The sequence below is a fragment of the Mya arenaria genome, chromosome 4 (assembly GCF_026914265.1).
Source record: "Mya arenaria isolate MELC-2E11 chromosome 4, ASM2691426v1".
In the NCBI taxonomy this organism is placed as follows: Eukaryota; Metazoa; Mollusca; class Bivalvia; order Myida; family Myidae; genus Mya; species Mya arenaria.
Genome location: NC_069125.1, coordinates 20,716,688 through 20,723,723, shown reverse-complemented (window position 1 = coordinate 20,723,723; position 7,036 = coordinate 20,716,688). Strand labels below are relative to the sequence as shown.

At 32.9% G+C, this 7,036-nt stretch overlaps 1 long non-coding RNA gene across 1 annotated transcript; it reads right to left on the bottom strand.

The window, feature by feature from the left end:
* Positions 1 to 414: 414 nt before the first annotated feature.
* LOC128230207 (uncharacterized) lies at positions 415 to 2,273 on the bottom strand. The gene is made up of 3 exons (XR_008260183.1): positions 2,034 to 2,273; positions 1,007 to 1,134; positions 415 to 706 (listed from the first exon to the last, which is right to left on the bottom strand). It is a non-coding gene; the product is annotated as an uncharacterized LOC128230207 (long non-coding RNA).
* Positions 2,274 to 7,036: the final 4,763 nt, after the last annotated feature.

Below are 7,036 nucleotides of genomic sequence, written 5' to 3'. Positions count from 1 at the left end.
GAGTCTTAGGAACAGAGCAGTATTTCGATGTTTGAAAATATATACCAGTTTTATAAATTCATAAAAAAAAGTTAATAATAAGACAACCTGCTGAAATCATTTTAAATATTTTCTATGATGTCTAATGAACAATTTAAAAGACAATTTATGATAGTTTACCGTTCAGTTTTGAAGAAAATATACATAATGTCATGTAAGTATACATTTTTCTAACTAATAAAATGCTTAAAAATCAACCTTTTTCTTGTAAAAATTGATAAAGCTTAATTGGACTTATTCATAAAATGTAATCATTGAAATAAATGAATATTACTTATGATACTAACTCAGAATTCAGATTTAAAAACAATGAATGTACTTTTAAATGTAAATTAAAATATATGTAAAGAAACAAGAACACTAAGTAGGCGGTAATGCCCCTCCAAAAATGTCAGAGTGAAAGTTCTCAACTAATGTCTTTTTAATATTATAACATGTAAACAGTCTCTGTTGGTAATCGATGTCTATTTGTTTTATTTAGTCAATGGTATTCTAACATTTAGAATTTTTCACAATAATTCTTCACTCTTCAACATTTGAAGTTTGGTTTGTTCCCATGCGTTTGTACTTGTAGTGAGTGCACAGATGATAATTACTCAATGCTGAGTCAATGCTGATTTGGTTTTCATGCCCCTACAGGTTCTTTACCCATCTAGAATGTTTAGTGCTGTAAAAGAAAAAAAAGTACTTTCTAACTAATTTGTATAGATAATAATACTGCCATACATATACAAAATAAAATATAAACAGTTTAATATTTCTCAACATTATTTAAAAAAAACAACAATAAGCTGATACATACATGACTGTATATAATATAAAGAAAATTACTAAATTTATCAATAAAATTCATCATCACCACCACCATCACCAACACCACCACCACCACCACCATTGGATTATTGAATACAATGAGTTTGTAAAACAACAAACACCAACTCAAATATGTTTTGTATGAAATACTCACATCATCTCTATCAGATGTGACTGCCTTGTGGATAGACATGGATGTCAAATCTGCCTCAATGATCCAACAAAGTATTTAATGCAGGCTGGAATTCTTCATATAATGGTAATATTCAGTCATTTTCCTGCCTGAAAGAAATTAGACTTCTGAATATCAACCAACAGAAACTACAACCGTAAAATACAAATGCACATGTATTAATTATACATTCTGCACTAATATCCGTTTTAGCCAAGAGTAAGGGTTGGTAGGCACAAATGTGTAGTAGTGTGCATATGGTTGATAATGATTCACAACAGTATGGCGTTCAACTAGACCTACACCAAGCAAATGAATGTCGCTTGTGTCCAAGCTGTCGTGGCTTCCAGCCCGAAACCATGTACATCTTTTAATACAGTTTTATTTTGAAAATATGCAGTTTGTAAACAAATAATGGGTATTTTTAAGTCTAATATTTTTCTAAGATAAAACAATCAAATAAAAGATTACATACTCATATCATATACATAAATGATGCACATAAGTACATTTAAAAATATGGTACATGTACATAATGCACCAGTCAATTGTAACCACGGCCCCCAGGTCTGGGGATATGCCAGGGATAGCCGGGGAAATGGGCTGTGTTTTTTACCTTTCAGGTGGCCTCGCAGTGCCGGGTGGATGCGGTGGTTTTGTCTTTGAGCAAATTATAGCAGGGAATATGCCTTACCTAGGCTCCCTGGGGTACGGGGACATATGGCGAGGATTTGACCATCAATTCGTCCCCGCAGGACGAGGATTTTACCCGGGGTTGGCTGGACCGAAAGTCAAAGTCCCAGCTATTCCTCGGATCTGGGGGGGGGGGGGGCGTGGTTACAATTGACTGGTGCATTATAAGTAGATGTAAAGTATGTAACATGTATATTTATAGTACAACGCTGTCTTAACATTTAGCAAATAAAAATGATTTAAGAATTCCAAAGATAAATTAAAAAACAAACATTTTTGAACACATAAACGTACACAACTACTCAAGGATACTTACATGAATAGCCCTTTGATACGAATATCCCAGTTCCATGCTGATTGTTGACATTAGTTTTTTCAACAGAAAATCTTCTCTTACGCGTATAATTCACTTATAATCCATGTTTTACTGTAATGACTCAAATTGTTAGATGTATCGTAATCAACTGTCAGTGTACACTTTTAGTGTTTACTGATTTTAAACGTATATTCATGAGAAAACTTCTACGAGTTTCCAACTATTAATGAACGACGTAGAAATTCCATTATTGACCTATGAATAGCGGGGAAATACCGTCTGGTTCTAAAAATAGCAACATCCGAATATGTGTAGTGTTCTAAAAATAAACAACTCGGGGGCAATCGTAATAAAATTTTACTAATGTCACCTTCAACACATTAACAAATAAAGTTAGGTAAACATTTAATTCCAATATAGATTAAATTAAAGAAAACAGCTTACCTCATGGTTTATTAATGCAGTAAACATAACAAAACAACATGAAACATAATTATTCCCATTCACATAATTACCGGTCCACACATTTTACATTTCATTCGGAACTCCTCCGAATGTTTACATTTCCGGCACATGATATTACAGGTAACCAATCGGAAAACGTAAACGAATCGGGAACAGTTATTAAACTTATTTGTCGTTCTTCCGATATAATGTTTTGAAGATAAATTGAAGACAATCTATTCAACCATAAATAACATTTTAACACCCATGCAATCGCCATCCATTTGCATTTTTAATCATAATAAAATAACAGTAAAACCCAACTGTCAATCAACTTAAAAACCGCTCCTACCCCTAACTAAAATAAATTCCCATTCCATAATAGGCGTGCACTTCAGTGCGGCGCCAATAAAAAAAAATTCAGTGCAGCTTTAAGGAGTACTTCGAAATATCAATAAAATATACTCGTTAAACTGTCAATTATTTACGTATCTACATAAATTCAATTACCTTTTGAACTAGAAAATGTTATATTTTGAAAGAAAATAGCCATTTACCTCTGATCAGTGTCGGTCAAATTCGATGTTTTGAACCACTCTCGCGCGTGCTAAATTCTAAATGACGCAATATTTTGGACTGGTCTTCATTTTCTTCGATACAGGCACAACCGAGCGTAAACATTTAAGCGAGAAAGTCTAGTGTAACGATGCAGGGTTCATGGGGTTTGTTTACAAAAATTCAAGGATCCGGTTAAGAAGACGACAAATAAGAATGGTATAAAGTTGGTAGAATGAAACTCCTTCCTGATTCCTGCACATGTAAGTTGTAAGTATTGACTATACAGGACACTCGGGTGTTATTTTATATTTTCTTAGTTATCATGCAAATGAAAATAATCACTAGGTATCATTTCGAGGTTGTTCAGGGATAGTTGCAATTGGTTTGTTTACGTTAATTAGTAATATCAATTTAATTGATTTCACCAATTTTAATTAGAGCTTTGCACCAAATTAAATTGAGTTCATTTTACGGAAGTAACCCACACTAGCGGATCCAGAAAGGGGGTGGGACCTCCCCCCCTCCAAAAAAAATGAAATCGCCTTTTAGTTTTACAACCTGCAAGCCCTCCCCGCTCCCCCACCACCTCTACCCACCTTTAACTCCTCAGACCAAATTATTTTTTGTTCTAATTCAAATTCTGGATCCTCCCCTGACTTAGTCATTCTGAAATGCCGTCAAGGCTAACCATTAAAAAAAAGCCAAGTTGCACCCCCTGTTCTTGTCCATATAAACAGGCTACCACCTCAATAACGTTAAATCATTATTTATTATTTTATTTTTATTTTGTATTAATCTACTCCTGAAGTTTTATACAGGCTTGGGTTTTTAAAGGGACTGTACACCAGATTTTTTTTCTGTTATGAATCTCTGGACAATTATTCAATAAAATGTTTAACTTTGATATCATAATGGTAAAAAAATACCAAATGTAAAAAAAAAATCAAGTCAGAGAATGGGTTGGAATCGTTGTCGCCAAATTCGCAGTCCAGTGTTGTATCCAGTGTGCTATGAAGGCTTACCCTAAACAGTTGGAATATTTAATCTATATACCTAACTTGGTAATATTACGTGATAACATTGACTAGCCAATCACGCATTCTGAATTCTACTAGGTAGACATACCTAGTAATCTTTTTAATGGCAAAATACGAAAAAAATGCGAAAAAAATAAATATTGTAAATTATGCGGTACTTCAGTTAGTAAGTTTCAATGCATTGTACACATAGATACCAAGTTTGTCAGTTTTCGTCAATTTTCTTTTTTTTTTTGCTATTTCATCAAACGGAGTAAATAAGTCTTTTGGAGGAAGACTTGTCTTCAACAACTGTTGGGGATTGTTATTAAAGCTGCATTCTCACAGATTTACCATTCTGACACCTTTTTTTACATCATGGGATGAACCATGCAATGTTAGAGCATATGTCTGCAAACCATGATTTAAAACTGCTGAAAAAAGATCAGATCGCTGTTTTTCATATATACGTTCATAATTGTCGTTCTGTGACTTAAATTTTACGAACACTCTCAGAAAAAATGAAATAATAAGCAGATTTCTTAATACATGACATCTGTTTTATTGTGATTTATGTATTATTATTAGGAAATTTAAGGCATTCATTCTCTGAGATAATAATAATGTCAAAACAGTCAATCTGTGTGAGTGCAGCTTTAAGACTCATTTTTCCTAAGATCAGCCAAGTTAGTATAATAACTAATTCTAGCTTAAAGTAGGTTAATTTTATATTTATTTCAGACCAGATACTCTTGAGGGACCAATTTAAGGGCAAACAGACAAACATTTTGATGCAAAGAAAGCATTGGATTTGAAAGGTAGATTTTTAACACATATTTACATGTACTCAATGTCATTTACTAGTATAACATAAAGTATTCAAGTTTAAGATATTTCAAGTATTTGGTCAGGTTGTTACGTTTAATTAAAACTGTTAAGCAAATAAATGAAAATCCATGCAATTTTGCATGCACATGTTTGTTGCATGCAGATTTTACTCAGATTGCACAAGGTACAGTAATGCTACTCTTGTAACTTGCTTAAAATAAATGCAAATAATTCTGCATGTGTCTGAAGCTAGTTTTATTGTTTCTACAAATTGTTTTGAAAAATGCAATTGTTTGATTTCCTTTCTTATGTGTTCTGTATTGCAGTTCCCATGGAGAAGAAAAATGGAGAGATTCTAAATGTATGAAGATACTCCTATGTATAATGAGGAAATCTTGTCAGTGAATGGTAAGTTCTCTTTGGATTAATTATATGTATAACAATGTAAATATGAGTTAAGCCAAGAAATAAGAATTAACATAATTATTCTGTTCAAATTACAATTGATCTACAGTTGTTCCATAGTTTTATGTACATTCAAGAATTTTTGACAAAAGTTTCTCACCAAGCCTACTGTTTGAGATTCTAATCATAATCAGCAATTATATATATATTGACATATTAAATATAAAGACATATGATTTGTCTTTGCTATTATACTCCTACCACTTGATGGTTAGGGCTCATTTGGACAAGTCTTCTTTTAATCATAATTCCAAATGCTTTTGAGATTTCTAACATATATTAGATGTGTTGAGGAGACGTGCTGTGCAAAAAAAACTTATTTGTTTATGGTTTTTTAGAGTTATTGGTCTTTGATTATTTTTCTTTCACTTTTCTATGTTTTTGAGGTATTAACTTCAAACTTTATGCACATATTGGACGTGATAGAAAAATAGCTGTGCATATGAATCATTAAATTGTGTATGGTAGTCAGAGTTGTAAACCTTGATTATTATTTTTATATTTTTAGCTCACCTGAGCACGAAGTGCTCAAGGTGAGCTATTGTGATCGCCCTGTGTCCGTCGTCCATCGTAGTCGTCCGTCGTCAACAATTTGACTGTTAACACTCTAGAGGTCACACTTTGGGCATAATCTTAATGAAACTTGGTCAGAATGTTACCTTCAATAAAATCTTGGACGAGCTCGATATTGAGTCATCTTGGGTTAAAAACTAGGTCACCAGGTCAAATTAAAGGAAAAGCTTGTTAACACTCTAGAGGTCACATTTATTACTGTATCTTTAGAAAACTTGGTTAGAATATTAATATTAATGATCTCTAGGTCAAGGTCGAATCTGGGTCATATGCGGTCAAAAACTAGGTCACCAGGTCAAATTTCAAGAAAAGCTTGTTAACACTCTAGAGGTCACATTTATAACTGTATCTTCATGAAAATTGGTCAGAATGTTTATAGAAATAATCTCTAAGTCAAGTATAAATCTGGGTTATGTGCGGTCAAAAACTAGGTCACCAGGTCAAATCATAGGAAAAGCTTGTTAGCACTCTTAGAGGTCACATTTATGACTGTATGTTCATGAAACTTAGTCAGAATGTTTATATTGATAAGCTCTAGGCCAAGTTCGAATCTGGGTTATATGTGGTCAAAAACTAGGTCACCATGCCAAATAATAGGAAAAGCATGTTAACACTCTAGAGGCCACATTTATGTGGTCAAATCATGTAAACACTGTAGAGGTTACATTCTCTCTTTGATCACCATGAAACTATGTCAGAATGTTTGTGTTTATAAAGTCTTTTCTCACACTTGAATTGGATCAGGTGAGCGATACAGGGCCTTCAGGGTCCTCTTGTTTTTATTTTTTACTTCTCTTCATAACTTTTTTTATTTTTTACTAAAATTAACAAAACACTATTCTGTTTTTGGTATATTAAGAATTATTTTCTTATGTTTATTTTGTGCTTGGCAGTTATTATTGCCTAATTGGTTACTGTATGCTTAAAAGCAAACATCACTCTCAGTGAAATCTCTTAATACAATAGGTGATAGCTGTAGTTTTTCATGGAAACAAAAGTGTTTGACAGTATGAGTCATTTTTAGTAGCAGTATATTATGTACATTTAATGTACAATAGGTATAAGTTCTCTTTTGCTAATTGTTCAGTTGTTTTTCAGTTGCAATTGTGGACCATGCCA